The following is a 6976-nucleotide window of genomic DNA, read 5'->3' as shown; positions in this document are numbered from 1 at the left end:
TTTATAGGGGATCTAGATGGGTGAATGAATTAGGAAGGGTTTACAGGGATGTGGGCAAATGTTGGTAAATGGGACTAGATTTATCCAGGTTAACTGGTCAGCATGAACGAGTTAGACTGAGGGGTCTGTTCCCATGCTGGACATCTCTATGTCTCTTTGTCCAGTGCCCACTTACCGTCCCCTTCGATAACAGCATAATTGGAAGTATATGACATAGCTGCAACACACAATTACGACAATTAATTATAATCGAATGTGAGAAAACCACGAAAAGCACGTTGAATGTTTAACAATTTAATAACACTGGACAAATCTCTGACCCTTTTCACGTTCTAGTTCTGATAAATGCCATGAGGATCAGAAAGCCTTATGAGAGAGCGAATCTGAAACCCTTTCGCTTGCATTCTACACTCTCCGCCGCCAATTGGTACAAGTGTACAGTGCCTTCCCTCTTCTCTCTCCCTCCCAGGATGAGGAATAGAAAGTGGGGGGATATTGCTTTGCTCCCAGATGTTGCTCAGAGTTGGGGGTATCAGTTTGAAACTGATCGGGCTACTTCCGCATTGTGACGTCCACATACGAGGGCGGGACGTCCGGAGGTAGCCGGCCGATGACAATCCCGTGTTCCAAGATGGTTCTCTCCTATTGGCCACATGTCATGACATCACACAGGTCAATTGTGAGCCAATTGGAATGCCTGGATGGCTGGAAGGCGATTGTTCCGCGTGTCAATCAGAGCCGCCGTATTGACTGACTGCGGAAGTTTGACCAGGAGCCTCTGAAGCTGATGTTACTCCTCTCCCCGCTTCCCCCCGAATTAAGGTTGAGCTTCACCTCGGACTGCAACTTCCTTTCTCTGTCCACCATCTATGAGTACGGCACTTTCTTTTTTCACCCCCCCTTTCCATTCTGGGGTTAAACTGCTCGGTTACTGACTCTTTATTCCATCCAGTCCATGCTGAACATGATTCTAAACCTAACTAGTCTCCACCTGCCTGGAAGTGGTCTCCCATTTCAGGGAGAAATTCGGAATGTATTCCTTTCTTGTTAGTCTGTGGAATGCTCCCCCACAGATAGTAATGGAGACTGGCTCATGGAATATATTCAAGGCTTAATTGAAGAGAATTTTAAATGACAGGGATATGAAAGGTTATGGAGAACAGCAGGAAATGGAGTGAAGGCCAAAGCAGTACTGACATGGTCTTTGGAACAGCAGAGCAAACCCCAGGAGCTGAATGGCTCACTCCTGGTTCAATCTGTGACAAGCTGTGTCCAGGGCAGGAAGAGGCGAGCATAGATCCATCAGTCAATATTTTTCAGCATTTATGGAGAATTTGGAACATGGGGCAATAATACCTAGTGAGGATGGAGGGAGACTGTGGTATTTAGATTCAAATTCTGGGGGGAGGGAGAGCAGAAAGAATGTTCCACAGGAACCAAAACTGTCTGTTTGGAGTTTCTATCCTGCGTAGACAGTGATGTCTTCTGTAATCTCCATTTTGCAGGATATGAGAACGGATGGAATTGCAGCCAGTAATCTCAAAACAAGATCTGATCGAGCCAATCGATTCACTGGCACAGGAATGTTATCAGCCTTTTGAATCTCACTGGATATTTTATTTGTCTTCTGTCCTGCCTGCTTTGAAAGGTTTCAAACTTCAGTGAGACCGAAGTACACAGACCTCAGTGAGCGTGTACCAGTGAACTGACTGTAGGAAGAGCTTTAAGCGGGTACAAAGACTGAAATAGCAACACCTCATTCGCAGCAGCAAGACATAGAACATGTTCTATTTGTGAGTGGTCCTTCAACTGGTTGTTGACACTAGAGGGCGGTGGGGATTCCCACGTGATGGAGAAACAGTGGAAATGTGGGGACTGCGGGAAGGAATTCAACTTCCAGAGTTTGCGAAAGCCATCGCCACCATCACACTAGGGAGAGGCCATTCACCTGCTCAGTGTGTGGGAAGGGGTTCACCCATTCATCTGCCCTGGTGACCCCCCAGCGGGTCCAGACGGGAGGACAAGGCCTTTCACATGCAACGTGTGTAGGAAGGCGTTCGTTCAGTTATCCACTCTGCATAGTCACCAGCGGGTCCACTCTAGGGAGAGGCCTTTCACCTGCTGTGTATGTGGGAAAGCATTCAACCGGTCTTCCAACTTCCAGAGTCACCAGTGGGTCCACACAAGGGAGAGGCCGTACACCTGCTCTGTCTGATGGAAGGCGTTCGTTCAGTTATGCACCCTGGTTACCCACCAGCGGGTCCACACCAGGGAGAGGCCGTTCACCTCTGTGTGTGGTAAGCACTTTCAGCGCTTCATCCACCCTGCAGTGTCACCGGGGAGAGACTATTCACCTGCTCCATGTGCGGGGAGGGCTTCAATGATTCATCTTCTCTGCAGAGACACCACGGGTCCACACCGGGGAGAGGCCGTTTACATGCTCCATTGGCGGGAAGGCATTCATTCAGTCCTCCAACCTGCAGAGTCACCAACAGGTCCACACCGGGGAGAGACCATTCGCCTGCTCAGTGTGTGGGAAGGGGTTCATTGATTGGTCTTCCCTGCGGAGACACCAGCCTATCTACAAGTGCGGGAAGGGATTCAGTCAGTCATACCATCTGGTCAGACACCAATCCAGTCACACTGAGTAGCAAACGTTTGGATGCTTTGTGGGTGTTACTTGTATTAATATTCAAGAGGGCATACATTGCCTGGTGAGTTGAGCAACTGTTAAGACACACTTACTGATTTGGAACATGGACTGAAGTCAGGAGGTGTATATCTGTCATGTTTGACGCTGAAGAAACCTGCCCTGTGTAAAGATTGGCTCCGGTTTCTCCGACCCCACAAGGCTGGCAGGACGATGACGTGGTGTGAGATATTGTATTGTAGGTCTCTTTACTAACCCACTCTCAAACTCTTTCTATTAAGTCATTCATAAGTCTTTTCTAACTTGCTCACAGGAGCCCTGTATCTAATAATATTGCATTCCCATTTCATTCACCCATAACTCTTTCCTGTAACATAGCTTGCTTCATTCATTCATTCACTCACTCACTCACAGTTTTGTAGTATATTTTACTATTACAAAATAGAATAAGCTAAAACACTCATTACTGCTTTTTCACACCTTCATCCCTTACCAGCTCTTGCTACAAGCAGTGTTTAGGCCTATTTCTGCATCAAATGCTACCTCTCAATAACTGTCAACATGTTTTCAGAACAATACCTCCCTGCCATCTTATCACCATGAAAGAATACGATATTAATCAGCCCTTGCCAACCATCTATCAGGACCTGAATAAATACATCAATACATAAATACATCAGTTTCCCTGACTCGCAGCCACTGTCCCCTTTAAGAAGCTGACTATCGAGACTGCGCTTCCATGAAATTGCAGGAATGAATGAAACTCTCACTGGCAAATACTAAACAAGTCTCCCAACCCAGCTGCAGTAAACAGTTTAATTCCGTTTATTCTTTTATTCAGTGCAGGTACAATGGCTAATTTATTTAGAGCACACAGGCCGAGTAATTTTACTAACATTTGCTGACTTAAAAGACAAAAGGACTGTCACCTCTTAGTTCTGCAAGCAGACCACACAGACAATCTCAATCCCATCGGGAGTAGCAGCCAGCGTTTGTGTACAATAGATAAAACAATGGGACACCATAGTGATGGAGTGTTAATCTCTATAAGAACTGTGTGTAAAGAGGCTGCTGTAAGGATGGTATTTCGGGTTTCCATCACCACCTCAAACTTGTACAACTTGTGGTTGCTGAATAAAGAGGCTGTTTTCACCAGTTGCTGATTTTGGTCGCTATTTGAACACGATCCCACAACGGGAACAGAGAATTCTTGCCCAGTGCTGAAGGATGGATAAAAAGGAAAACTAAAGTTTCTGACGGCGGCTGACAATCCGAGTGGTGTTTGTGAGAAATGCCCAGAGCTATGTGGAAATTGTCAGGGTCTGGGTGACCCAACGATATTCCCAGGCTCTGAGCCTCACAACGAGTGGCAAGGTAGAGGACAGAATGTGGACATGGGTTATGACCCCACTATAGAGCTGGACAGCACAGAAACTGACCTTTCCATCCAACGTGGCCATGATGGCCAGATATCTGAAATTAATCTCATCCCATTTGCGTGCAATTGACCCATATCTCTCTGAACTCACCTCTCCATCCAGATGCCTTTGAAATGTTGTAATTGTACCAGTCCCACCACTCCCTCTGGTAACTCATTTTGTACGTGCACCACCTTCTGTGTGAAAAGGTTGCCACTTAGATCCCCTTCTCTCTCTTTTCCCTCCTTCCCCCCCACCTTAAACCTATGTCCTCTAGTTTTAAACACCAATGAGTCTGATTCCTTGCTGTACAGCTCTATGACTCTTGTGTAAGTGATAATATATTGGTGGTACACACTTGATGGGCCACAGGGCCTTTTCTGTACTGTATGATTCTGTGATCAGAAAACTCCCGTAGGGTTCCACAAAAGCATGTCTCTCTGTGCCTTTCTGAAACAGACACCATTTATAACAGATTAATGCAATAATAACCTTAACATGGAATTTAAGAACAGACATTCCATTTGAGCACGTTCCTTCTGTGCTGAAACCATTCTGTTGTTTGTGGGAGATCAGGCTGAGGAGCTTTAACTATTTAGGTTTAGATGTTACGCATATAAGTCTGGAATAACAGTAGATTAGGAATCGTGTTCAGAGAGAATAGTACTCCAAGCCTTTCTAATCCTGTTGTGTTAACGAGAGAGAGAGAGGATGTCGCGTCTACAGATCCGACAGAAGAGTTGTGCAGCTTGTTCGGTCAGTTGAGTTGGTTCTGCTCTCAGACAAGACTGGATGTTAATTTTGATGGATTCCTATTAAACACTACATCAGAACACTCCAAATCCAAGGAATGTGTCATGAGCAGATCAAAGATAACATTTGGAGAAATAGGTCCTGACATTTCTATCCTTGTGTGGGCTGGGGGGGGGGGGAGAAGTCTTCACATCAGGAAACATGCATGGAATGAGAAACAGTTCATGTCCAAAGTCTGATTTCACTCTTGTTCAGAACTGAATGGTGCTGGAAAATGCTCGTTTTTATGTCCTTGCCAGAGGGGAGAGTAAGAGCGAGGGTAACATGGTGAGAGTACCTAGAGCCAAAGGCAGAGATTGGTAATGATGGTGAAGAAGCGATTGAGGTATCATATAGGTGTTAATGGAAGGGAGAAAGCATCCACACTGCTCAGAACAAAGTCAACAAGACCCACCTGTGTGGGCAAATGGAACAAAATTGGAGAAGACTAAGCAGGGCAGATTGATACAGTGAATGTATCAGCTGCTAAACAAATAGTCCCAGGAATGCAGCACATAATTCCTTGAAAGTGGAGTTGGAGGAAGACAGGATTGTGAAGAAAATGCTTGCTTTCGTTGATCACAGCATTGAGGAGAGGCGTTGGGACGTCCTGTTGTGGCTGTACAGGACATTGGGATGATTACTTTTAGGACACGGCATGGCAGTCTGGTCACCATTCATTTGGAACGACCCTGTTAAACTTGAGAGGCTGCAGAAAAGATTTACAGGGATGTTGCCAGGACTGGAGGTTTTGACTTATAGGAAGATGCTGGGGCATTTTTACCCTGAGCATCGGAGTTGGAGGGGTGACCTTATAGAGGTTTATAAAATCATGAGGGGCAAGGATATGGCAAATTGCCAAGGTCCTTTTCCCAGGGATGGGGAGTCCAGAGCTAGAGGGTATAAGTTGAAGGTGAGAGGGGGAAAAATTTACAAAGGTGCAACTTTTTCCTGCACAGGGTGGTGTGTGTGTGAAACAATCTGCCAGAGAAAGTAGTGCAGGTGGGTACAATTACAACATTTAAAACCAAAATATTCCTCCAGTCACCTTTTAAAGGGATATGGACCAAATCCTGGAACTTGGGACTGGCTCAGATTGGGATATCTGGTCAGCATGGATGAGTTGAACCAAAGGGTCTGTTTCCGTGCAGAGTGACTCTATAAGTCTATAACTCTATTACCAAAACCAGACCTTTTTACTGATGATCTTCCTGCTGGGTTTTTAGTGTACCCAATTTCAGGAGATTTGTGGTGGGTAAAAGTGGCACATATCCCTGATCCTGGGAATCCTGGAAAATATTAAGGGGCTGTTAAATGTACTCCAACTTTGGGAACACTGGGTCTTGTGGAAGCTGTGCATTTGTCAAATATTTTCAGAAATTCTCTTCAACTGGCAGACTACAAACAATTTTCCCATGGAATGTTACACAGATATTAAGAATGTTACCTTGTAAAACGTTTTCCTGAAAATGAAGAATTCAACTTGCTGACATGAAACAAATGTTGGAGAGAAAGGAAACTGCCAAGATCAAAAAAGTTGATGAAAGTCAACACTTGGATCTAGAAACACCCAGAAGAGGGGTGTCTCATACCTATTCCTTCAATTAGTTTTGAAATATTGTTTGTGTGACTTAATAATTAAGTCATACCCAGCACATAGAAAGATGGCTATGGGTATTGGAGGTCAGTCATCTCAGCTCCAGGACGTCTCTGCAGGAGTTCAGAGGGTAGTGTCCTTGGCCCAACCATCTTCATCAATGACCTTCCTCCATCATCAGAAGTGAAGATGTTTGCCAATAATTGCACAATGTTCAGCACGATTTACAACTCCTCCCAAATTGAAGGAGTTCAGTTTGAAATGTGACAAGATCTTAATAATATCCAATGGGTTGGTGAGTGGCAAGTAACATGTGCCATGCAAATGCCGAGCAATGACTCATCCACAAAAGAGAGTTTGACCACTGCCCCGTGATATTCAACAGTATTACAGTCACTAAGTACCCCACTATCAACATCCTTGGGGTTTACTATTTACCAGAAACGCAACTCGACTAGCCACATATATATAGTGGCTAGAAGAGCAGGTCAGAGGTCAGGAATACTGCAGTGAGTAAGT

General features: G+C 45.1%; 1 long non-coding RNA gene across 1 annotated transcript; it reads left to right on the top strand.

Annotated features, from left to right (window-relative positions):
- Nucleotides 1–746: 746 nt before the first annotated feature.
- Nucleotides 747–3805, top strand: LOC132811106 (uncharacterized). The gene is made up of 2 exons (XR_009643180.1): nt 747–873; nt 1506–3805. It is a non-coding gene; the product is annotated as an uncharacterized LOC132811106 (long non-coding RNA).
- Nucleotides 3806–6976: the final 3171 nt, after the last annotated feature.

Source organism: Hemiscyllium ocellatum, unplaced genomic scaffold, assembly GCF_020745735.1.
Source record: "Hemiscyllium ocellatum isolate sHemOce1 unplaced genomic scaffold, sHemOce1.pat.X.cur. scaffold_2114_pat_ctg1, whole genome shotgun sequence".
NCBI classification, from domain to species: domain Eukaryota; kingdom Metazoa; phylum Chordata; class Chondrichthyes; order Orectolobiformes; family Hemiscylliidae; genus Hemiscyllium; species Hemiscyllium ocellatum.
Note: the sequence above shows the minus strand (reverse complement) of the source record. Positions and strands in the feature narration are given on the sequence as shown.